This window comes from Pan paniscus, chromosome 12 (genome assembly GCF_029289425.2).
Source record: "Pan paniscus chromosome 12, NHGRI_mPanPan1-v2.0_pri, whole genome shotgun sequence".
NCBI classification, from domain to species: Eukaryota; Metazoa; Chordata; class Mammalia; order Primates; family Hominidae; genus Pan; species Pan paniscus.
The window spans coordinates 29,651,476-29,677,323 of record NC_073261.2 but is presented as its reverse complement, the minus strand read 5'-3'; the positions used below and the strand labels follow the sequence as shown (position 1 = coordinate 29,677,323).

The 25,848-nt window shown below is 45.3% G+C and overlaps 1 long non-coding RNA gene and 1 other non-coding gene across 4 annotated transcripts; one reads left to right on the top strand and one right to left on the bottom strand.

Annotated features, from left to right (window-relative positions):
* Nucleotides 1-200: 200 nt before the first annotated feature.
* LOC106634477 (uncharacterized) lies at nt 201-13,164 on the bottom strand. Of its 3 annotated transcripts, XR_008624461.2 has the most exons (6): nt 13,034-13,164; nt 12,211-12,364; nt 11,841-12,122; nt 9,167-9,311; nt 8,876-9,051; nt 201-2,807 (listed from the first exon to the last, which is right to left on the bottom strand). It is a non-coding gene; the product is annotated as an uncharacterized LOC106634477 (long non-coding RNA). The 3 variants fall into 3 exon arrangements; XR_008624460.1 differs by lacking the exons at nt 201-2,807; nt 8,876-9,051 and having other exon boundaries at nt 9,165-12,130; XR_008624459.1 differs by lacking the exons at nt 201-2,807; nt 8,876-9,051 and having other exon boundaries at nt 9,165-12,122.
* A 9,468-nt stretch (nt 13,165-22,632) lies between these two features.
* On the top strand, nt 22,633-22,773 carry LOC112439031 (U4 spliceosomal RNA). The gene has a single exon (XR_003027328.1). It is a non-coding gene; the product is annotated as a U4 spliceosomal RNA (small nuclear RNA).
* Nucleotides 22,774-25,848: the final 3,075 nt, after the last annotated feature.

Below are 25,848 nucleotides of genomic sequence, written 5' to 3'. Positions count from 1 at the left end.
ATAGTTTTAAGTTGCATGTTATTCTGTACCTGGCCTTTTTAATTTTATCAAAATAAACTTCCCTTTGGTAACAAAGATATTCTACTTTCTGTAAAATTTTCATTCCAGCTAACTTTTGTTAGCTAAGATTTTGTCTAAGTAGTACCAATGCTTTGAATAATCATACTAAAAATATAGCCTAATTGGTCTGAATGAAATTGAACAACTGCAATTGTTCAAACAAGCTGGATGCAGCATTTTTGCACGTGCCTAGTCATTTTGCTACAGGAGTCATTGCAAACGAGTGCCTGATACACAAATCTCAGAGAAGTCATGGTTTTGAGGGATCAACTTGGAGAAGCTGCCATCTCCTCCGTCCCTCTGAGAACATCCTCCTAGCTGGTGGCATTAGCATTCTGCCTGCCCAGGTGAAGGCCTGGCAGGTTGTAGGAAGCCTCCCGTGGGAGCTGGCCAGAACTTGAATACCCCTTCTGCATCACCCCAAATTGAATATGGTTATGCAAACAGCCTTTAACAATCCTTGTCATCTGGATCTGAGATACAACTTTAACGATTTCACATGTCATCTTGCCACTTGCCTGCACCCATAGATCCCCTGCTGCTGTGTGACAGTGACCACTGTGCCGTGCTTGTCTGTTACCCTATGACCGAGGAGGAACTGAGAAGACATATCATTCCTCAACATTATGATAAGGAAATGGGGACCAGAGGAGTTAAGCAATTTGCCCAAGGCCATGCAGCTTGAAGTGCATGTGTCAGAGCTGCTGCCCTGTTTTTGTGTTTTGTTTTGTTTTTTTATTGTTGTTTGTTTTTTTTTGAGACAGAGTTTCCCTCTTGTCGCCCAGGCTGGAGTGCAATGGTGCAACCTCGGCTCACTGCAACTCTGCCTCCTGAGGTTCAAGCAGTTCTCCTGCCTCAGCCTCCCGAGTAGCTGGGATTACAGGCGCCTGCCACCACTCCTGGCTAATATTTGTATTTTTAACAGGGACAGGATTTCACCCTGTTGGGCAGGGTGGTCTCGAACTCCTGACCTCATATGATCTGCCCGCCTCGGCCTCCCAAAGTGCTGGGATTACAGGCATGAGCCACCACGCCTGGCGGCTTTTGAGCACTTACATTGTGGCTGTCTGAAATGAGATGTGTTCTAAGAGTGAATTATGCCCTGGACTTCCAAGACGTGTTTTGAAAAAATATGCATAATATCTCATCAGTAATTTTTATATCAATGGCATATTTAAATGTTCATTTTGGATATACTGAGTTAAATAAAATATACCATTAAATTTACTTTCAGTCTCTTTTTTATTTTTCTCTTTTTTAATGTGGTTACTAGGAAATCTTAAATTACAAATGTGGCTTGCCTTGAATTTCTGTTAGCAGCAATGTCTGAGAACTCTGTTTTTCTCATCTGTTAAATGATGTTAACAATGAGAACACGCATAAAGTTCCCAAGACAGTAAGTGTCCTATACATGTTTATGTTCTTCCCCCATCACTTTTTCTCAGCAGAACACTCAAGCCTCCTGACTTTCATTTCATGATCCAGATACATTCAAAACCATTGTTCCATTTCCATCCAGATTTCTCCTGAGTAAGGGCTTTTTTTTTTTTTTAGTCATGTGTCACTTGAAATCTTATGATTACAGTTTGTAAATAGCAAGTCAGAAGTTGGAAACTCAGCCAAGATTCTGAAACTGCCTTGCCTAAAGCAGAGGCATCGGAGAATGCACCTATTCATAAACCCGTCCCAGGCGCTTGTGAAAAGATACACTGACATTTAGGCAGGAAATGCACACAAGGTAATTCATTCCTATTGAAGCTCCCGGAGCATCAATCTGGTTGCGATATGAATTATTCATGTCCCCCCCACCCCGCCGCCGCTGCCACGCCAGCCTCATGTTCAAGGCTGATGTCAGTGCAGGACCCATAGCTCCTCTCTCTAGGCCCTTTCCCGGGCAGCTGTGCACAGGTCAACACCCCGTCCTAGAGCCAGCTCTCATTCTCTCTGTGGTGAGGGCTCACCTACACGGACCCAGAGGCTGCGATCGACACCTGATTGGCCACTACAATTCAATTTTCTTGTCCATCTGCTAGAAGACAGACGAATTCATCCAGCAGCCAGCCCAGGACTCCAGAGGAAACAACTTGAGATAATTTATGAATTGATTTATGCCACTTCTCTTTCCACAAAGAATGTATGGTGGCTGCGTAATATGCCTTTTGTTGAACTTACCAAATCGTTCTCTCATTTCATGTTGTGGACGTCCTAGTAGGGAGTGACAAATGCATATGCTATAAGGCCCAAACAGTTATGCTGATGGGGAGCAAGGAGCAAGCGACAGGGAGTGGTGGAGACTGTGTCCAACGGAAGAGCACCTGACCCACCTGCAGGGGCAGCCGCTGCCCATCCAAGCTGGTCGTTGCCTGTGATGATGCTCTTGGTGTTGCAAATCCTCTGATTTGTTACAAAAGGTCAGATTCCCAGATTTTAATGTGGAGATCTCCTAATTTTTGAAGTGTGGGTCTGAATAAACCTGCCTATTGGTCCAATTCAGCCAGCCAGTTGATAGTCTCTGATCTTGTTTGTTTGCTTGTATAAACGGCAGGCTTTCATGCCAAGGATTCTAACTTCATGTTCTTTTTTATTCCCTCTACCCTTCATCCCTCCTTCCACAGTGCATAGCATTCATACCAATTATGATTTTCAGAATTAGACACCAATTTACCATCCTCATAGTTGCTCCGGATGCATCTTTTTTGTTCTTTCCTTTTGTGTCCTCCTCCTTTTTTCTCGAAGTTCTCCAGACTCTGAGAGAGGAGGGGAAGCGAGAACAGGAGTCGATAATGGCCCTTTTCCAGCCACACACCCTCATCTGTAAGAAAATGTGGCTGAGTCTCCCTCTCCACGCTTTATCTTCTGTGTTGCCGAAGCATTGCCAGAATGTCAGGGCTCAGGAGAAAAGAGGGGAAGGATGCCAGATGAGGGTCTGGAAGGTCTCTCCTTTGTTGTAAGGCAGCAGTGGAGCAGTTAAAGGCATGAGGGACCTGCCTCCATACATCCTCTGCCAGGCGTGACTGAACTCCCACCCGCCTCCCCATGTGCCTCCCAACGGTGGGACACTTTCTTTTCTGGGGCTTGTCCTGTGAGAAGGGCCACTGCCTCCTAATGATCTCCCCCATTCAACTAGATACTTTGTCTTTGATGACAAGCCCTGGGGTCCCAAAGAAACCTGGGCTATCTGCACAAGTAACCAGAATCCGTGAGTCAAATTCAGTTTCAGTAATTGGCTATTTGAGTCTAAGAGGTAGTTTGTTTAGTTCTTTGTTTTTTCTTTTTCGTTTCCTATAGTATTGATAAAGACACAGATTAGGCCAGGTGTGGCAACTCACACCAGTAATCCCAGGGCTTTGGGAGGCTGAGGCAGGAGGATCGCTTGAGCCCCGGAGTTTGAGGTCAGCCTGGGCAACTGACAAGAGACCCAGCTCTACAAAAACTTTAAAAATTAGCCAGGTGGTGTGGTGAGTACATATGGCCCCAGCCACATGAGAGGCTGAGGCCAGAGGATCATCTGAGGCCAGAAATTCAAGGCTGCAGTGAGCCCGGATGGCACCACTGCACTCCAACCTGGGCAGCAGAGTGAGACGCTAGTCTCAAAAAAAAAAAAAAAAAAAAAAAAAAAAAAAAAGATGCAAATTGACCTATGTGACAGGAAGCAGGTCCAGACAACTGTTTTTCAATTGACAAATAGAAATTATATATATTTATGATGTACTACGTGTTTTGATATATGTTTACATTGTGAAATGACTAAATCACACTAATTAACATACGCAATCTACTCTCTTAACACATTTCAAGCATACAATACATTGTTATTAACTATAGACACCGTGCTGTATAATAGAACTCTTGAACTTCTGCCTAAGTGAAAATTGGTATTCTTTGGCCATTAAAGGCATTCCCCATCACCTCTGCCCTGACTCCCTGTTAACCACCATTCCACTTTGCTGTTATGAGTTTGAGGTTTTTAGGTTTCTCTTATGAATGAAATAATGTGGTATTTCTCTTTCTGTGCCTAGCTTATTTCACTTAGCAAAATGTCCACAGCTTCATCCACGTTGTTGTAAATAACAGGTTTCCCTTGTTTTCTAAGGCTGAATAGCATTTCATTGCATTTATATACCACATTTTAAAAATCCATTTATCCATTGATACACACATAGGTTGATTTTATATCTTGGCTATTGTGAATAATGCTGCAGTGAACGTGTATGTGCAGATAACTCTTTGCCATGCTGATTTCTTTTCAGAAATCAATCAAAAAGAAAATTTTGAAACAGGATCTTATTCTGTTATCCAGGCTGGAGTGCGGTGGCATGCTTAGGGCTCACTGCAGCCTCGACCTCCCAGGTTCAGGCAATCCTCCTGCCTCAGCCTTCTGAGTAGCTGAGACCACAGGTGTGCACCACCACACTCAGCTAATTTTAAAATTGTTAGTAGAAATGAGGTCTCCCTATGTTGCTCACCATGTTAGTCAGGCTGGTCTCAAATTCTTGACCTCAGGTGATCCACCTGCCTGAGCAACATAGGGAGACCCCTGGACTTGAACCCCTGAACTCAAATGATCCTCCTATCTCAGCTTCCCAAAGTGCTAGGATGACAGGTCTGAGCCAGCACCCCCAATCGATATACTGATTTCATTTCCTTTGGATGTGTATGGTAGTTCAATTTTTAATTTTTTGAGGAAGCTCCATACTGTTTTCCATGATAGTTATACTAATTTCCATTCCTACCAACTGTGTAGCAAGGTCCCTTCTCTCCACATTTCCTTATTGGTGCTCAGAAGTCAAAATTTGAGGAACTACAGTATTAGTATAAAAAATGTTAAAGCACTTTTATGGGAATTGAAAGAAGACAGCTGCAATTTCAGGAAACTGATTAAGAAACACTTGGTCATGCAACATTTGCTCCACATTTTCAAGAATGTGTTAATCAGTTCTCCGCTTTTTAAAGAATGTGATGGGCCAGGTGTGGTGGCTCATGCCTGTAATCCCAGCAGTTTGGGAGGCCGAGGCAGGTGGATCACCTGAGGTCAAGAATTTGAGACCAGCCTGACCAACATGGTGAAACCTGGTCTCTACCAAAAATACAAAATTAGCCGGGCATGGTGGCGCATGCCTATAATCCCAGCTACTTGGGAGGCTGAGGCAGGAGACTTGCTTGAATCTGGGAAGCAGAGGTTGCAGTGAGCCGAGATTGCGCCACTGCACTCCAGCCTGGGCAACAACAGCAAAACTCCATCTCAAAAAAAAAAAAAATGTGATGGGATGGGCGCAGTGGCTCATGCCTGTAATTCCAAAACTTTGAGAGGCCAAGGCAGGCAGATCCCTTGAGCTCAGGAGGTTGAGACCAGCCTGGGCAACATGGTGAAACTCTGTCTCTACAAAAAATACAAAAATTAGCCAGGCAAGATGGTACACACCTGTGGTCCCAGCTACTTGGGGGGCTGAAGCAGGAGGATTGCTTGAGCCCAGGGGGTTGAGGCTGCAGTGAGCCAAGTTGGCACCACTATACTATAGTCTGCATATCAAAGTGAAATCCTGTCTCAAAAAAAAAAAAAGAATGTGACAAATATAATGTAGCCTTTTATTGATGACTCGGGGCAATTACTTATGATCGGAAATTCTATTTCAGCCTGTAATCCCAGCACTTTGGGAGGCCAAAGCAGGCGGATCACTTGAGGTCAGGAATTCGAGACCAGCCCTGCCAACATGGTGAAACCCCGTCACCACTAAGAATACAAAAATTAGCTGGGCATGGTGGTGCACGCCTGTAATCCCAGCCACTCAAGAGACCGAGGCAGGAGAATCGCTTGAATGCGGGAGGTCGAGCCTGCAGTGAGCCAAGATTGCACCACTGCACTCCAGCCTGGGTGACAGAGTGAAGCACCATCTCAAAAAAAAAAAAAAAAAAAAAAATTGTATTTCAATTCAATAAGAATTTACTGAGCCTCTCTACTTTGTGCCAAGTACTACACATTGACCTTTAACCATTTTTAAATTTACTTTAAAACTAGGCCTTGAAAACATTATGCTAAGTGAAAGACATCAGTCCCAAAGGACCATACATTTGTATCATTCCATTTATATGAAATGCCCAGAATAGGCAAGTCTGCAAAGACAGAAAGTAGATTAGTGGCTGACTGGGGCTGGGGGTACTGGGGCGCAGTGGCTAGTGTGGGGTGATGATGGTGTTCTAATGACATCTGGGGCAATGATAATGCACTGCTGATTGTAGTGGTGGATACACAACCATGAATATATTAAAAAACGACTCCGTGGTACACTGTAAATGGGTGAATCGTACGGTGTGTGAAATACATCACTATAAAGCCCGTTTTTAAACAAAGTTGTTGGCAATGTTCGGAAAACAGAAAGAGACAGCACCTGAACAAGGATGAGGAAGGGAGGACAGTGGGTGGGCCTGGCTCAAAATGATGATCAGTCCCTCTTTGTCTCCGTGGGATCCTTTGCCCCTCCTGGACTAGCTTGGGACACTCTGCTACTCCACCGTCTGCTCTCCTTCCTGTCCCCATGCCTGACTGTGACAGCTTCTATGGTATCAGCTGCTCCCCATCAGCTCTGGTTCTGGAAACCACAGAGGTTCAAGGCTGGGCTTGGGAGTCGGAAAGCCCCTGGTTTTATGACAGGGGTGTGACCTGCACCAGCAATGTGACCTTGGACAAGTTTCTTTAACCTTTTTTTTTTTTTTTTTGGAGATGAAGTTTTGCTCTTGTTGCCCAGGCTGGAGTGCAGTGGTGCAACCTTGGCTCACTGCAACCTCCGCCTCCCAGGTTCAAGCAATTCTCCCGCCTCAGCCTCCTGAGTAGCTGGGATTACAGGCTCCCACCACCATGCCTGGCTATTTTTTTTGTATTTTTAGTAGAGACGGGGTTTCACCATGTTGGCCAGGCTGGTCTCGAATTCCTGACCTCAGGTGATCCACTCACCTCGGCCTCCCAAAGTGTTGGAGTTTTTTTTTAACCTTTTTACGCTCAACTTTTCTCATCTATAAAACAGGGATGATGATATCTACCTCATGGTGTTATGGTGAGGATTAAAGGAGTTAAAGCTCAGAATGTGTCTGACTCATAGTAAGTGATCAAAAGGACTTTGTATCTGGGAAGGGGAAATCAGCAGGCTGTCAGAGAAAGTTTCACTACAGATAAAGCTGGAATCCTCAGAGCATGACCCTGGAGGTAGTTATTCTGGCTACTCAACTCGGTTAGATGTTAAGGATGTTGGTATCAATGAATGTTCCTGCCAGATGAGATGTTAACTGAATCACCAGTGTTCCTTAAAATAGTAGAAGGGGCAGGCTGGGCGCAGTAGCTTATGCCTATAATCCCAGCACTTTGGGAGGCTGAGGCACGTGGATCAGAAGGTCAGGAGCTCGAGACCAGCCTGGCCAACATGGTGAAACCTCGTCTCTACCAAAAATACAAAACTTAGCCAGATGTGGTGGCTGGCGCCTGTAATCCCAGCTACTCAGGAGGCTGAGGTAGGAGAATTGCTTGAACCCGGGAGGTGGAGGTTGCAGTGAGCTGAGATCAAGCCACTGCACTCCAGCCTGGGTGGCAGAGCAAGACTCTGTCTCGGGAAAAAAAAATGGTAGAAGCAGGAAAGGAACAAACACTTGCACCTATATGCCATGTGCTTGTCATTCAGCGTCTCATTTAATCCCCAAAATAACAATATGCCATAGGTAGGTATTGGTAGCTCTATGCTACAGATGGGAAGCCAAGGCCCACACAGTTAATCATGGCGATAATGCCATTAAACACTCCTACATCGTGCTACAGTCGTGTACTCACTCATTTACTCCTCAGCAAACCCTATGTGGGAGTTGCCATTATTATCCCACTTTGCATATGAGGAAACTGAGGCACAGGAGGAATAAGTAACTCGCTCAGGTCACACATATTAAGTCGCAGATCTGAGACACAAACAGAAACAAATCTGACCCCAGAGCCCGTGTCCCCCCCATGGCTATGCTGTCCATGAACACAGCAAAGCATCCTTGTGGTGGCCACATCTAACTGTAAGAGGTGCTGTAAACAGGGCAGTCCGTGAGATGCTGTACACATTAAAAGGAGGGCAGGCTCTGGCTTCGATCAGGCAGCTAGCTCTTTTGGGGTGACATGAAGGGCACTAAGCCAGCTTCGCTGGGCTCTTCTAAACCTTCCTATCTGAGAATACATGCTCAGAATACCATTTTTTAGCTTAAGGCTGTTTGCAGTTTGGGGTTTATTAAAATGTCCCTTAGCTGGGCACAGTGGCTCACACCTGTAATCCCAGAACTTTGGGAGGCCAAGGTAGGAAGATCACCTGAGGTCAGGAGTTTGAGACCAGCCTGGCCAACATGGTGAAACCCCATCTCTACTAAAAAATACAAAAATTAGCAGGGTGTGGTGGCAGGCCCCTGTAATCTCAGCTACTCGGGAGGCAGAGGCAGGAGAATTACTTAAAGCCAGGAGGCAGAGGTTGCAGTGAGCTGAGATTGCACCACTGCACTCCAGCCTGGGTGACAGAGGGAGACTCTGTCACAAAACAAAACACAAATAAAATGTCTCTTAACAGCTGTTAGTCACTGCAAGGATGTGGGTGGCTGAATTTCCAATCTTACCCTGGCTTTTTTTCCCCCTCACACAGTTTTGGTAGCAGAGAAGAGAGGAAGATCTTGAAAGTCCTGATGAGGCCAAGTGAATTCTAAGAACCTTGGGCCTCATCTCCCTCCCACTATGCCCTCACAGGGCTGGCTCAGTCTTGACAGCTGATGTGTAGAGTGTGTGGGAGAAGGTCGGGCTGGGACTCACTCTGGTCAGATCCATCTGTCTCCTCATCTCCAAGGCTGCTGTGATGGGAACAGCAGGAATCTCTTCCCCGCTGTGTCTACCCCAGTATGGTTATTCAATGTTGGTGGCCTCTAAATGCTAGAAAAAGGACATTTTCTTCCTTGCAGACATCCTGGGATAAAGGAAGACAGTGGTTCCTAAGGGCATCAGACACGGTGGGAGGGAAGGGTGCAGATGGCATATTAGTTTGTGTTGGCTGCCAAAGCAAATACCACAGACCACATGACTTAAAACAGAAATTTATTTTCTCACAGTTCTGGAGGCTGGAAGTCCGAGTTCAAAGAGTCAGCAGGGCTGGTTTCCTCTGAGGCCTCTCGCCCTGGCCTGTAGCTGCTATCCTCTCCCTGCGTCTCCACATGGTCATCCCTCTGTGTGTGTCTGTGTCCAAATTTTTTTCCTATAAGGACAGCAGTCATATTGAAGTAAGGACCAGTCCATTTTAATTTAGTCACCTTTAAAGGCCCTATTTCCAAACGCAGTCACATTCTGGATGTCTGGAGGTTAGGGTTTCAACATTTGAATCTTGGAGGGACAGAATTCAGCCCGTAACAGATGGTGAGGGGGACAAGCTCCTTCTGCCACTTGCAGAGAATATCAAGATCACATGCACCTGCCAGAAATTCCTCGGGAGAAGGGTTCATCCTTCCACCCCGGAGGATGTCCAGGCCCCGGGTGCCCTGCAGGGCAGAGGCACAGCCGTGGGCTCATTGCTGGCCACTCCAAGATGCCTGGGTGCCTGGGCCAGGTTCAGGTTTGTTTGAACAGGAGACCCGGAAGGGAGCAGAGGCTCTTTCTCTGCTCTGCAGTTACGAAACATACTTAGGGGAAAATCAAACTCCATGCTAATTTAATAGTTATTAATAATTGATAACACCCATTCCTCGAGGATTGTTTGCACAGTGCTTGGAGGCCTGAGAATTGGTGATAATGAAATTTTAGCATAAGATAAAATTGGGTTAAGGGTTTTTCTGCCTCTGTTTAAAATGTTCCTGTATAAAATATTCATTTTAGGTTATAAACTAATAAACAAATATGTCCCCCATATGCTCCCATGTGTGAAAATCTAACGTGATAATGAAAGTAAAAATAGTAATAAACAAATGATAGGAAAATGATCATTTGCTACACAATGAATAAATTATTCGAGTAATAGATTAACATGAAGAACAGGTACAGGGTGGGAAGGGGAAGGGCTTGGCATCTACGGCCCGCTCTGTGGTTTGTGTGGACATGTGACTCGGTGCCAGCAGCTCTTTCCTTTGTCCTTCCAGCAGGTGTTATTAAGCAGGGATGACTTGACAGTTGCTGGGCTGGTCTCACCAGAACCAGGCAGATGCGCTTCGCCGTGTTCCTGACTCCCCCTCCTTCCCGTCTCTTCTCTTTTCAAATGACGCCATTTATGCAAGAGGGGGCAAAAGGTGAAATGCAAACCCTTTGAGTTAGCCCTGATAAAATCTCCTCATTTCAGATCCTGTTGGGAAAGCCGCCTGCAGCCTCCCTCCGCGCCCCTCTGGTCGCTTGTTCTTCTACCCAATCCCTAGGGATCATGCCCATCAGGGTTCATCCTAGAGCTCCTGCTCTTCTCTACAGCCCATTCTCATAGCCTTGGAAAATGCCTCTACTGACAAGTCCCAACTTATATTCCACGCCAAGACCTTCCTCGGAGCCCCAGCCTCACACATGCCCACGCCCCTGCCCACCCCCTCCCGCCCCGAGGTCTTCTTGACATCTCTGCTTGGTGACGTGCAGGCTTCTCAATCTCCCTGCTCCTCCCTCCGCCTCAGTAAATGCCGGCCCAGGCTGCTCACTTGCTCAAGACACAACCCCAAGAGGCATCCTTGATGCTTCCTTTTCCCTCACTCCCCATATCCAACCCATCCATGAGTTCTTTCGGTTCCACCTTAAAAATACCCCTAGGGGCCGGGCGCGGCGGCTCACGCCTGTCATCCCAGCACTCTGGGAGGCCGAGGTGGGCGGATCACGAGGTCAGGAGATCGAGACCATCCTGGCTAACACGGTGAAACCCCATCTCTACTAAAAACACACACACACACACAAAATTAGCCGGGCGTGGTGGCGGGCGCCTGTAGTCCCAGCTACTCAGGAGGCTGAGGCAGGAGAATGATGTGAACCTGGGAGACGGGGCTTGCAGTGAGCCGATGGCGCCACCGCACTCCAGCCTGGGTGACAGAGCGAGACTCCGTCTCAAAAAAAAAAAAAAAAAAATACCCCTGGGGTCTGCCCACTTCCGTCCATCTTCCCGGTCATCACATGGGTCCTGTCACTGTCACCTCTGGCTGAGATTTGTGCAGTAGCCTCCCAGTGGATCTCCCACTGTCACTTTGCCTGCCCAGCCAGCAGATAGAGTGATTTAGAAAGAATAAATAGATCATGTAACGCCACTCCCAACCCCAGTCTGCACAAAGCTTTTCAGTGAGTTCCTGTCGCACTTAGAATAATACCCACGTTTCTTACTGCACAGAGACCCCGACTGAGCCGCCCCACCTATCTGTGCAGCCCTGTCTTGACCTGTTCTTCCCTCTCCTATGACATTTCTGGCTGGATTGATCTCTAACGATCCCCTAGGACTTTATTTAATACTCTAAGTGAGATCTGGTTCAGGCACCTCAGCATTACCTGGAGCTTGTTAGAAATCTCAAGCCCTCTCCAGACCTACTGAATCAGGAATCAGGATTTCAGCAAGATCCCTGGGTGATTCAAATGCAAATTAAGGCTTGAGAAGCTCTGCTGCAGCTCAGAGCACAGCAGGCCCTTTCCATCCCAGGGCCTTTGCACATGCTCCTCTTTCCCCGGTTCCTCATACAGCTTGCTCCTAGGATCCCTCTGGAAATGGATGTGATGAACCATGGCTGCTTCTGGGGAGAGAAACATGGAAGCTGGCATTGGGGATGGGAGGGAGAATTACCTTTTATTGTGTACTCTCATTCATCTTCAAACAAACAAGCCATTTTAACAGCTCTTTTTCAGCCTTCAGTTCTATTTACAGCCACTATGAAAAGTAACCTCCCTTCCTTCCTTGGTGTCACAGTGTCCTTTGTTTCCTCCATGGTGTTCATCATAATTTGGTGATCGTGATGTTTCTTCGCTGATGTCTCACTTCCGCCATCAGCATGCAGGAAGTGAAGATGTTGTCTTTTTCACCCCCCTGCATCCACCAGCTTTAGATCCATGCTGCACACAGGAAGCTCTGAAATGCTGACAAAATGAGCTTCTCTGAAATCTTACATTCAGATGCTCCTCCCTGCCCCTTCCATCCCTCCATGCAGTGCACCTACTAATTTGCTCCCACGACTCCTGTTTCATACCCCCGAGGGGCTCGGGTCCTGATGGCTCTGCTCTTATCTTCCAGCCTCCTTGGTTTGCATCTGTTCTGTGCTGCTTTCTTCTCTGGCTTCCACACACAGAGCAGTTGGCCTCACCTCAGTGTAACTGAGAGAAATGAAAGTCATCAGAGGCAACGCGCTCACTTCCCTGCCACAAAGCCCACAAACCTGTCCACGTTTGCTGCTGTCTTTTTCTCCCTTCCATTTGCTAACGTGCCACTGCTCTCTTACTGAAAGTGCTCTGATTTCACTCCTCCAGTGGTGCTGGTAAACGTTTCACAACTGACTCTCTGGGAATAAAAAGGTCTGATTTGAGGAATTTGCTGGTTTCTGTGGTGTAAATACTCCCATCACAGCCAATTTCAAGCCACCAGTGAGATAACACTACACGCAGAGTTGGAAGAGACGCATAGACGTGAGTAATCACTCACATATAGCATTCTCGCCACAGGGACACAATGGATGGACATTATCTCAGGGGAATAGCTATTGGTAGAAGGTAACAAACTAGGAAGAGATGAGTTTTCAGTATTTATTGCTTTGTCTCTATGTAACCTATTTAACTGTAAGTTTTCATCATTTAATTTTTAACACTGGCTGTGTTTGGCGCCTGGCTCAGAAAATTCCTGCAGATTTCACAATCGGCTCTCCCGCCTGTGGTCGTGCCTTGCAGCCACTTTTCCACCCCTACACAGTTCTCAGTCACCACAGTCTGGCTTCTGCCCCACGTGCCGAGGAACGTCTCCCACCTCCTTGTTGCTGACTTCCCTCTTACCTTCCTGGATCCCCAGCAGTACGGGACTCTGGGACAACCTAGTCCTCCAGCTTCCACAGCCCTGCAGAGCCCGGCTTCTGCCTCTCCTCTGTCCATATGCTCCTGCTCTCTGTCCTTCCTCAATTCCTCTCCTTGATCCGTCCCTTAGGGTTTCTGGCCTCAGCCCTGCCTCCCTTTGAGCTCTCTCTTGGCAACTTCAGCCGTCTCCCTGCCCAATGATCCTCTTCTCTCTGTGGGTGACACTCCATTCTCTATCCCCAGTCCCCTCCCAGGCTTTGGCCCACAGCAGGCCCTCACGGTGCATCATGACTTCAGTGAACACATGAAGGAACGGGTTGCTGAAACTATCCCTTGTCCCCTTCTCACTGGCCCCCAGTCCATCCTCCACATTTATGCAAAACGCATCTTTCTCAAATGCAAGTCTTAAGCACCGCTTTTGAGCCTCTGGGAGACTGCTGCAGTGGCTCAGGGAGGCCGGCCTGGGGCCAGGCTGGGGCCAGGCTGGTGAGAGCAGAGGTGCACAGACCTGGATACATTCGTGGTGGCTTGTGGAGCGGAACCCACAGACAAGGGCACGCACCGAATGTGGAGGGTGGGTGGTGATTCCCAGGTGCCTGGCACAGGCATCCAGGCGGAGACAAAGCATTCACTGACACAGGGACTTTGAATCATTTCTGTTCTAACTTCTGACACCAAGTGTGTGGGTTTTTACCTCACACTAACCAGTTCTCCAGCTCTCCCGACACCAACTGGGTGTCCTACGATTCAATTCAGTTTTGACACTATCCATCAGCCTCAGGTCCTACAGGTTAAGAGCTCTGTCCTGCAAGCCTGCACCCACTTCAGAGGCCAGTTGCAAGGCCTAGGCCTCCCAGACGTCTGACCAATGGACTACAAACTGGTGGTTCCCACAAACTCCTCCTCAGGTTTAGAACAGCTCACAGAACTCAGGAAAACATTTTACTTACACATACTGGTTTATGATTAGGATGTAACTCAGGGGCAGCAGATGAAAGGACTGCCCTGGGCAAGGCATCGGGGTGACTGTTGCAGAGTGTCCAGGCTCTCTCTGGATGCGCCACCATCCCAGCACCTCCCTGTGCTCACCAGCCCGGAAGCTCTCCAGCCCTGTCCCTGAAGAGTTTTGTGGAGGTCACATCCCTTAGGCATGGTAGATTAAAACACTGGGCATTGGTATGTACCTCAACCTCCAGTCCTTCTCATCTCCTTGGAGGGGAGACGGGGGAGCTGAAAGTGCTAACCCTGTAGTCACGAGGTTGGTTCCTGTGGCAACCACTCCCACCTGAGGCTCTCTAGGAGCTCACTATAAACTCAGGTATGGTAGAAGGGGCTTATCTTGAATAACAAAAGACATTCCTCTCACCCTCATCTCTTAGGAAATCCCAAGGCTTTTAGAGTTCTCGTGCCAGAACCAGGGTGGAGAATCAAATGTATCTCTTATGACAATGTCACAGGGACTGTCATAGGAAGAGCAGATTTGTGTGCAGGGGAGGTGTCTAGATGTACAGGTGCCTACTGGACTTCCAGAGACCAGGGGAGGCACATGGCGTTCAGAACAGAGGTCTGGGAGGAAATAAAGGTGGGAGTTGTTAGCATACAGATGATAGCAATGTCACATAGATGAAAACAAAAATTTTCAGCAAGTTTTCATGGATTTTAGAATAAATTCTAAATGCCTAAGCATGGTCTCCAACAATGCCCCCGCCCCTCAGCTCGCCCTTGCTCTTGGTTTGGCTCTCAGCGCCGGCTCCCCTCCTCCACCCTCCCTTGCCCCTCCCCTTCATCCACTTCCTGCAAGATGGTGGATGCCATACCTGCCTTGGGTGGTTTGGGCTTCAATACTGAAATACCATAGACTGTGTGGCCTATAAACAACATGCTTATTTTTCACCGTTCTGGAGGTCGGGAAGTTCATGATTAAGGGGCAGATTTAGTGTCTGGTGAGGGCCCAATTTCTGGTTCATAGATGGTGACTTCTGTCTGTGTCCTCCCATGGTGGAAGGGGCGAGGGGGCTCCCTGGGGCCTCTTCTTGTAGGAACCTATCCCATTCATCAGGGCCCCACCCTCATGACCTAACCAGCTCTCAAACGCCCTACCTCCTAACACCAGCACACGGGTGTTAGGCGTCAACATAGGAATTTGGGGGGACATCAACATCCAGACCTCAGCAGGGCTTCTCCTGCTTACTCCAGCAGACCCTCTGGCGGTGGTGACCGCCATGTGCCCTGCATGGAAGGGCCGTTCTGTCTCTGCCCCAGGACTTGCCCAACTCCTCTGCCCAGTGAGCTGACAGCCCACTGGGGGCGGAGACATCCTTGTCACTAGCCCCGTGTTTCCTCAGTGCTTATCCAGTGCCTGGCTCATGGTGGATGTTCAGTGAGCCTGTGTCAGAAGAAGACATTATGCTGTGAGCTCTCTGAGGCTTGTGAGCCGGCCCCAGGGAATGCAAGTCCAACTGTCGTTGGTGTTGGAGGTAACTGAACACCAAGTCCTGGCCAGTCTCTCCCGGATGCTGTGCACTGTGTTCTCAGGGAGGCAGGAGGACTCGCAGTGGATGCCAGGGACACGTGCCCATTTCTTCCTCCCACGTCAGCCTCCCCTTTTCCGGCCACATTTCAAACAGGTCTCAAAAGCCTGACCATGCCGTGTAGCTTTTCCAAACCCACCTTGAGTAAACACACAGCTGCTGCCTCTCACCCACTGAGCTCAAATCTATCATCATTTTTGTATTGTGCACTCATGTATGGTTTGGCTGCATGCAACAAGGTGCCGATCTGCCTCTTCATGGAAGCTTCGAGGGTCTTGGACCGTGAACTGCTTTGGTGAGACGACGAGAAGGGGACATTGGGATTTAGCAGTTGGCACAAGGCCTCCTGGAGCAATTCCAGGACCCCTCTGGGGAGTTACAACGGTGGTGACAGGGAAGATTTACCATCTGGGACTGTGCTAGGTGCCAAGTGAAGCAGAACTTGTCAGGTTCCCGGAACCGAGTATTAACGATTCCAATCAAGCAGGAAATGTCTGTGCCTGTTCTTTGCTAAGCTGGATTCCTCGCTCACTAGGCATCAAGGTGCCTGCGGAGTACCCTAGGCATGAGAAAGGTCTCGGGAGGCCGAGAGTGCCTGGCCTGCCCTCTGGCCCCACCCCGGGTCACGCTTGGGGTCCCTGTAGGCTGCTCACTTCATGGACTTGGGTCCCATCAGGCTGGCTCTCGGAGAAGCCCTGCAGAACTGTGGTTTGGTTTTAACGAGGGGAGAAGATTCCAAAAGTTTATCATGAAAAGCCCCATGACCACCTGTGTTTTAGAGACTTTGATGACTTCAGAGGCCTTGAAATACAATCCCAGAGAAAAACAGTCAGCTTTGGACATGTGTGTTTGTGTGTGCGTGCATGTGTGTGTGTTTTGGTGGGGGATTCCTAATTCTCACCCCCCTAGCCTTCCTCCTGAGCTGGAAGCCAGCCTTGAACAGGCAAGGGTGGGTTCTTAACTTCCTCAGAGCTGGCTGAGAACCACAGAGGCAATTCCAAGTCAAATTAAACCCAGAGCCTTGTTCCAGCTTCTGTGTTTAAAGGGAAAGTCATTGTATATTTCTCCTGGATGCCCTCCTGCCCCCAGAGTCTCACTCCTGTGTCTGAACAGTGGGTGACTTCTCTCAGTGAGCACACTTTTTGTTGATCACGATTTGCCAATCTGTTTCTGAAGTGGGGGGAAATTATAGCTGGTAAATTCTTAGTCTGGACAACACACAATGTCACTTCGCAATAAAATGTGTGAGGACAGATAAGATAGTTATTGTCCTTGCAACATTAGAGATCACCATTAGGTGGTATATTAGTCTAGATTCTCAGAGAAACAGAACCAGTAGCATACAGATATACAATTATGTACTGTATAACAATGTTTTGGTGAATGACAGGCCACATACGCAACAGTATTTTTATTGTGCCTTTTCTCTCTCTCTCTCTTTTTTTTTTTGAGATGGAGTCTCTCTCTCTGTTCCCCAGGCTGGAGTGCAGTGGGGTGATCTCGGCTCACTGCAACCTCTGCCTCCTGGCTCCTGGGTTCAAGCGATTCTTTTGCCTCAGCCTCCTGAGTATCTGGGACTACAGGAGTGCACCACCACATCCAGCTAATTTTTGTATTTTTAGAAGAGATGAGGTTTCCTGATTTTGGCCAGGCTGGTCTCAAACTCCCAACCTCAAGTGCTGGGATTACAGGCATGAGCCACTGCGCCCAGCCTTACTGTGCCTTTTCTATGTTTAGATACACAAATACTTACCATTGTGTTACATTGCCTAGAGTGTTCAGTACAGTATCGTGCTGTATAGGTTTGTAGCCCGGGAGCAACAGGCTACACAACAGGCTACCACAAAGCCTATAGGCTTGTTTAAGTGCGTTCTATGATGTCCACACAATGACTTAATTGCCTAACAATGCGTGTTTCAGAATGTATCCTCATTGTTAAGCAATGCATGACTGCATATGAAGAGATTTATTATACGGTATTGGTTCACATGAGTATGGAGGCTGAGAAGTCCCACAATCTGCTGTCTGCAAGCTGGAGACTCGGGAAAGCTGGTGGTTAATTCAGAGGCCTAAGAGTTGGAGGGCCAATGGTGTAGACTGAGTCTGAAGGCCTGAAAAGCAGGAGCACTGGGGGAAGATGGCAAGCATCAGACAGAGAGATGGCAAATCCTCCTTCCTGCTCCATTTTTATTCTGTTTGGGTCTTCAATAGATTGGGCAATGCCTACCTGTATTGCTGATGGCAATCTGCTTTACTGAGCCCACTAATCCAAATGATAATCTCTTCCAGAAACACCCACACAGACAAATACAGAAATAATGTTTAACCAGCTATCTGGGCAACCAGTGACCTAGTCAAGTTGAAACATAAAATTAACTATCACAAGTGTCATGGTAGCTTTTTTCCCTCTAAGTAGCTGAAATAAAGGTTAGACAATGCCCATTGTACCCTATTACAGAATGAAGGAATGAAGCCTACACTCTTTGGCATTCTGAAAACAGAGTTGCCAGCCAGGTGTGTCCCTGCATCAGCACTGGGAGCTGTTTTTCATTCCCCAGGTCCAACCCTGTCATAAAAGAGCAAGCTGAGCAATTAACAATTTGCAGATGATATTTAAGCAGTGCCTCAGAGGGAAAAGAAAAAAACAACATGCCCTTTCTTTTCTGTTTTTAGTAACATTCTTGGTAACATATTTATGCATTTTGTACAGAGGACATAAGTAAATATTGTGGAAAAACACATTTTATACCTTCCAAGGCCTTAATAATCATGGCAGTTATCAAAGGCCCAAGAAGGCCTCAGCACTAAATCATGTGGCTTCAGAAATGCATGAATAAATCTGTAGTCAAGCCTTTGCAGAGGAAATGTGAACTACAAATCAACTGGCCTCAGACAATTCATTTATTTAATTTGTCCTTTGGATTTACAAAGAGATCCAATTAATTTAGAGATGCTTCCATTGGCACTTGCTGCTCTGGAGGGCCCCTCGCTGAGAATATTGAGTTCCTGGAACCAATGACTCACATCATTTATTTCTGTGCATTGTGCTCAGCCCCTGGAACCCAGCTTTCCCAATTTTAGAAGGTCAAGGGATTAACCTGTTCAGCATTTTATTTATGTATTTACTTATTTGAGTCTCACTTTGTTGCCCAGGCTGGAGTACAGTGGTGTGATCTTGGCTCACTGCAACCTCCACCTCCAGGTTTCAAGTGATTCTCCTGCCTCAGCCTCCCAAGGAGCTGGGAGTTACAGGCGTCCACCACCACGCCCAGATAATTTTTGCATTTTTAATGGAAACAGCAGTTCACCACGTTGGGCAGGTTGGTCTCAAACTCCTGGCCTCAAGTGATCCGCCCGCCTCATCCTCCCAGAGTGCTGGGATTACAGATGTGAGCCACCACATCGCATCGGGTCCTTTCAGCATTTTAAAGGGAACTCATTACCTAAATTGAGATGCTAAAAGGACTTTGCCCCAAGGGAGAACTCTTCAAGCTGACAGCCTGGCTTGGAAAACACCCACTGGATCACCAAATACTGACTGAGGCTTAAAGAGAGTTCTAAGAGCCTTTGTTGGGAACACCAAGCCCAGGACCACTCAAGCCAGTGTGTGTTTGGGCTCGGAACTCTCCTGGAATGATTCACCTCACTCTCAGTGCAGCTGAGGTTGTTGACGTCACTCTTAGCTTCCCAGGCTGTTAAAATATCAATCATACCAATACACAGGGAGAAAGGAGAAAACAGTTCAGCCTAATGGATTAATGACGTTCTTTTGAATACCTCCTAGAATATGAAGAACTGAAGCTTTCCTCAAGATAACCTTTAGGAAAACTAACAGCTTCAAAGAGAAGAACCAAGATAAGCAACCCAAGGTTGGTTCCCAGGGAAAGGAGAGACGATTCAAGATGTGGACGTCTCAGAGCGCCATGTCAGCACATTGCTTCCAAGAAACAACAGTAGGTTGACCCAGTAAAGGTGCAGAGAACAAGAGTTCTTGAAGATAATTGGTTAGACTGAAAATTGAAACGTGACATGATTTTGAGTATTTACTGGAGTATAAGAAAAAAGAACCCGTGTGACTTTGATGCTTGGAACTGATTTAGTACCAGTGAATTATATTTATTTCTCCAATCACACTACTTAGTTCTGCAATGACTAATATTTATATAATTAAAATAATGTAAATATTGTTTCTTCAGTTGCAATTTTTAGAATCAACTTCTGGCAGAGCACCAAAGACCTAATTAATTTACAAAACAGAATGCAAACATTATAATATGGGTGCTGTGAGAGTAACAGTAGCATTAATAGCAGTCGGGCAAAGATGGGGAGAAGGGTAGGGTGAGGAAGGAATAGCAAGATCCTCATGTTGCCCAGGGGAGGCTCAAGAGGAATGGTCTCCTGTTAATGTAAAAAGAAACAGTAAAGTTATAAAGGGAAACAAACCAATGGGAAAAACTATTAATATATGTTGATGAAAGACAAGTCTTGGAGGGTTGCGGAGGAAAGAGTGTAAGAAAACAGCCTGTTGCAAGGCAAGAGTAATGCCACCTGAAGTGAAATCACCATCAGGATCGATGTTTGACTCCTAAATACCAAGGTGTTCCTGCAGTCAGGCCAAGAAACAATTCCTGTAGCATAGATAACCCCTTATAAAGATGCTTATCTAACTTTCCCAGTGGTCACACACTTTGTGGGAGGGTCTGAGACGTGACCAACTGTACATGTTTTACCAAAAGCAGCTTGCTATATAAAGACTACTTTCTGGAGGGCAAGTATAGGAATCAACCGTCTCTTGGCCACCAGAGATATTGCTTCTGTTTGTTAGTTCCTATTAAATGTTTCTTTCTTTCTTAGCTAGATGCGGTGACTCATGCCTGTAATCCCAGCACTATGGGAGGGTGAGGCAGGCGAGTGTCACCTGAGGTCAGGAGTTCAAGACCAGTCTGGCCAACATGGTGAAACCTCATCTCTACTAAAAATACAAAAATTAGTCAGGCGTGGTGATGCACTCCTGTAATCCCAGCTACTTGGGAGGCTGAGGCAGGAGAATCACTTGAACCCAGGAGGTGGAGGCTGTAGTGAGGTGAAATCATGCCACTGCACTCCAGCCTGGGCAACAGAGTGACTTTTTTTTTTTTTTTTTTTTTTTTTTGAGTTAGGGTATGACTCTGTTGTTCAGGCTGGAGTGCAATGGCATGATCATGGCTCACTGCAACCTCCGCCTTCCAGGCTCAAGTGATCCACATCAGTCTCCCAAGTAGCTGGGACTACAGGCATGCACCACCATGCCCAGCTAATTTTTGTATTTTTGGTGGAGATAGAGTCTCATTATGTTGCCTAGGCTGGTCTCAAACTCCTGGGCTCAAGGGATCTATCTGCCTCAGTCCCCCCAAAGTGCTGGAATTACAGGCATGAGCCACCATGCCCAGCCTAAATGTTTCTTTCTGAGAAACTGGATTTGTTAGTCTCTTTCTTTTACCTCTCAGCTCCTTTGGCCTCTGGGGGTGGGTTTACCTGCTTATCACAGAAAAAAGAGTTAATGTAAGACAGGAAATTTTATTTTTTTTAAAAAGTGTTTTAATTTTTAGTTTTTTTATTTTTTGTGATGGAGTCTTGCTCTGTTGCCTAGGCTGGAGTATTGTGGCATAATCTTGGCTCACTGCAACCCCCACCTCCCAGGTTCAAGCGATTCTCCTGCCTCAGCCTCCCAAGTCTCTGGGAATTACAGGCACCTGCCACCATGCCCAGCTAATTTTTGTATTTTTATTGGAGATGGAGTTTCACCACGTTGGCCAGGCTGATCTCAAACTCCTGACCTCAAGTGATCTACCCACCTTGGGCTCCCAAAGTGCTGGGAGGAAATTTTCTCATGTTTCATGGTTGGGTGAGGGAGTCTCAATAGATTAATATATCAATAAATAGACTTATAAGCCTATATTACATAGAATTATGTGTGCATCCACCCAAAGAATGCAAAAAATAATTAAATGTGGTTATCCTGGAGAGCAGGACTCCTTCGTGGAGAGCAAGACTTTGCTTATTTAATATTATTCTATAGCTCAGGAATCAGTTAACTATGGCCCACAGGCTGGCTGCCTCTTTTGTAAATAAAGTTTTATTGGGACACAGTCACACTCATTTGTATAAATATGTGGATGTATGAGTGTATGGATGACTTTGTGTTGATAATGGGAGAGTTGAGTAGTTGTGACAGAGAGCACATAGCCTAAAATATTTGTCATTTGGCTTTTTAAGAAAAAATTTGCTGACCTCTGCTATAGACTTTAAAAAAAAAACCCATATGTATGCTTTATCCTGATTTAAAAAAATTAAAGTGGGGGGAAAGTCTAAGCTGCCCACTTTTCAAAGTCTATTTCCAAACCACTGTAGACTTGAACTGTAGGTTATAAAACCTCCACATAACTTCTTTTCATTCCTAAATTGTCTCTAGTCACATGCATTTGATCCTGGAACTGGAATATTCACCATATTGTTCTATTTAATATTTCCAGCTCTCAATAACAACAACAAAAATGTGGCATACAAAAAACCATGAAAAGCACACTCTGAAGAGATGAAGCAAACATTGGGACCAGACTCACATATGATACAGATGTTGGAGCTATCAGACATTAATTATGATTAATATGTTAAAGGATCTAAAGGAAAAGGTAGACAGCATGCAAGACCAGATAGGTAATTTCAGCAGAGAAATGGAAACCATTATAAAGAATCAAATGGAAATACTAGAAACAAAACACAGTAATGGAGATGAGATGCGCTTTTGATGGGCCCATCAGTATAATTTGTAGAGCTGGGTAGAGAATAAGTAAACTTAAAGATATTACCCAAAATAAAATGCAAAGAGGAAAAAAGCAAAAAAAATCTCAAGACAGTACAGATAATCCAAGAACTGTAGGACAATATCAGAAATATCAGACAGTCTAACATAAGCATAATTAGAATTCCAGAAGAAGAAGAAAGAGAAAATTAGGCAGAAAACGTATCTGAGAAAAATAATGGCTGAGAACTTTTAAAAATTAGTGACAGAGCTTTATGCAGTGGCAGTATCATAGCCAATGAGGTTTATCTGAGGTGTGATTATTGCTAATTGAAAACTTTTCCCAATACTCCACCATGATGACTTGAAATATAGTCAGCATTGGCAATTTTTGACAGTCTGTACACTGAATTTTATAGTTAAAAAAAAGAAAAAACTTAGAGACACAGAATCAAAGACCTAAGAATACCAGAGCACACCAGCAGGATAAATACCAAAAACAAAGAAACAAACATACCTACACATATCATATGTAAACTGCTGTAAATCAAAGACAAAGAGACATTCTTGAAGGCGATCAGAGAAAATAAACATGCTATCTATTGAGGAACAAGGATAAGAATTACAACAGACTTCTGTCAGAAACCACGCAAGCCAGAACACAATGGATTAACATCTTTAAAGTACTAAATGAAAAAAAAAAAAAAAAAGGCTGGCAATCCAAAATTCTATACCTACTTAGAATATCCTTAAAAAGATATGAGAAGTAAAAACCTTCTCAGGCAGACAGAGACTGAGGAAATTCATTGCCAGTAAACCTACTCTACCATAAATACTAAAGGTAGATCTTTAGGCCGGGTGCGGTGGCGCATGCCTGTAATCCCAGCACTTTGAGAGGCCAAGATGGGCAGATCACAACATCAGGAGATCAAGACCTTCCTGGCCAACATGGTGAAACCCTGTCTCTACTAAAAATACAAAAAAAAAAAAAAAAAAAAAAAAATTAGCTGGGCATGGTGGCGGGTGCCTGTAGTCCCAGCTACTTGGGAGGCTGAGGCAGGAGAATGGTGTGAACCCAGGAGGTGGAGCTTGCAGTGAGCGGAGATCGCATCACTGCCCTCCAGCCTGGGTGACAGAGCGAGACTCTGTCTCAAAAAAATAAATAAATAAATAAAAAATAAATGTAGATCTTTAGGGAGAAGGAATATGATAAAGGTCAAAAAAGCACCAAAATAAAATAAATAAAAGCAAAGTAAAACATTTTTTCTTTATTTATATTTCCTCTAAAAGATAACTGTTAAAAGCAAACATGGTAACAATAGAATATGTGTTTATAACATATGGAAAAGTGAAATGTATGGCAAACAAGGCACAAGAAATGGGAAGGAAGAATTGGAAATATATTTTTATAAAACGCTTACAATAACTGTGGAATTGCATAACGTTATTTGAAGGCATACTCAGATTATTTTAAAATGTATATTTTAAATGCTAGAGCAACCACTAAAACTGTTTTTAAAGTATAAATGAGATAAAATTGAGTCATAGAAATACTTTAATAGAGGGGATATTCAATATTGATATATTAATAGAAGAGACAAAATTGAATCATAAAAAATACTTCCAGTCTGGGCAACATAGGAAGACTCTACCTATGAAAAAAAAATTAGCCAGCCATGATGGCACACGCCTGTAGTTTGGGAGACTGAGGTGGGGGGATTGCTTGAGCCTAGGAGGTCGAGGCTGCAGTGAGCTGTGATTGAGCTACTGCACTCCAGATTGAATGGCAGAGTGAGACACTCTCAAAATAAAATAAAATAATAGAAAAATAAACACAGAGAAGGTTGTAAAAGAGAAAAAACAGCAAACAACAAATAGAAAACAGCTAGTAACATGGTAAATTTAAATCTGACCTTATCAATAACCATTTAAAATATGAATGGTCTAAACATGCCAATTAAAAGACTATGACTGAATAAAAAAGCGTGCCTCAAGTTTATGCTGTCTACAATAAACCCACTTTAAAGATAAGACATACATACATTAAAAGTAAATGGATGGAGGCCAGGCATGGTGGCTCATGCTTGTAATCCCAGCACTTTGGGATGCCAAGGCAGGCAGATCACTTGAGGCCAGGAGTTTGAGACCAGCCTGGCCAACATGGCAAAATCTCATCTTTACAATTAAAAATGAAAAAAAAAAAAAAGGAAATGGATGGAGAAATGTACACTATGCAAACACCAGCCAAAAGAAAGCTGGAGTAGCTGTATTAATTTTAAAGTAAACTTAAAACAAGGAAGATAATCAGGAATAGAGGCATTATATAGTAATAAAGGGGTCAATTATCCAAGAAGACGTAACAGTTCTCTACGTGTTTGCACCTAACCACAGAGGCTTCAAAATCCCCAAGACAAAAACTAATAGATTTGAAAGGAGAAATAGAGAAATCCACAATTACAGTTTGAGAGTTCAACACTCCTCTTTCAGTAAATGATGGAATAAGTAGGCAAAAAATCAGTAAGGATATAAATGACCCAAACAACACGATCAACCAATTTGGTCTAATTAACATTTATAGGACTTTTTACCCAAAACAGCATTTCTCAATTGTACATGGAACATTAATTAGCCAAGAATATTTGCCATATTTTGGGCTACAAAATGCCCATGTAAAGGCAATATTCCATATAACAGGTAGTTGTGGTCTGATATGTAGCTGAGAAGAGCAGGTTTGGATTGTTTCAAACAAAGTTCCTCTTTTCTTTTGCCTGTCTCCTTCTTTCCATCTCTGCTGCCCTTCTACTCCCACTAAGAAACCCTGCATGGAAACATTCATGTAACTGATTACCTTCGTTATTAATCCATTCCATAGACATTAGCTAGACACCTGCTGTGTACCAGGTGCACCACCATGCTGACGACTGACTGGGTGTAAAGTAAAAGACGGCATTGCCAGGGCTGGTGAGTGCCTCACAAATGAAGACTGCAGCCTTCTCCAGACTGAATCAAAGCAATGTACTGAGAAGGAGGGAGGGGCACAGAGACTGAAGGTATTGGAAACTAGGGAGAGCAAAGAGAACTAAAAATGGAAGGTGATTCTTTTTCTTTCTTTCTTTCTTTTTTGTTTTTGGAGACAGTCTCGCCCTGTCACCCAGGCCGGAGTACAGTGGCGCGATCTCAGCTTACTGCAATCTCTACTTTCTAGGTTCAAGCGATTCTCATGCCTCAGCCTCTGGAGTAGCTGGGATTATAGGCACGCACCACCATGCTGGCTAATTTTTGTATTTTGGGTAGAGACGAGGTTTCACCATGTTGGCCAGGCTGGACTGGAACTCCTGACCTCGTGATCCACCCGCCTCAGCCTCCCAAAGTGCTGGGATTACAGGCATGAGCCACCACACCCAGACTCTTTTTCTTAATAAAAAGCTGTCTGCCACAAGTATCAAAAATAAGCTGGCCTTATTTGTGGCTGACCACAAAGGCTC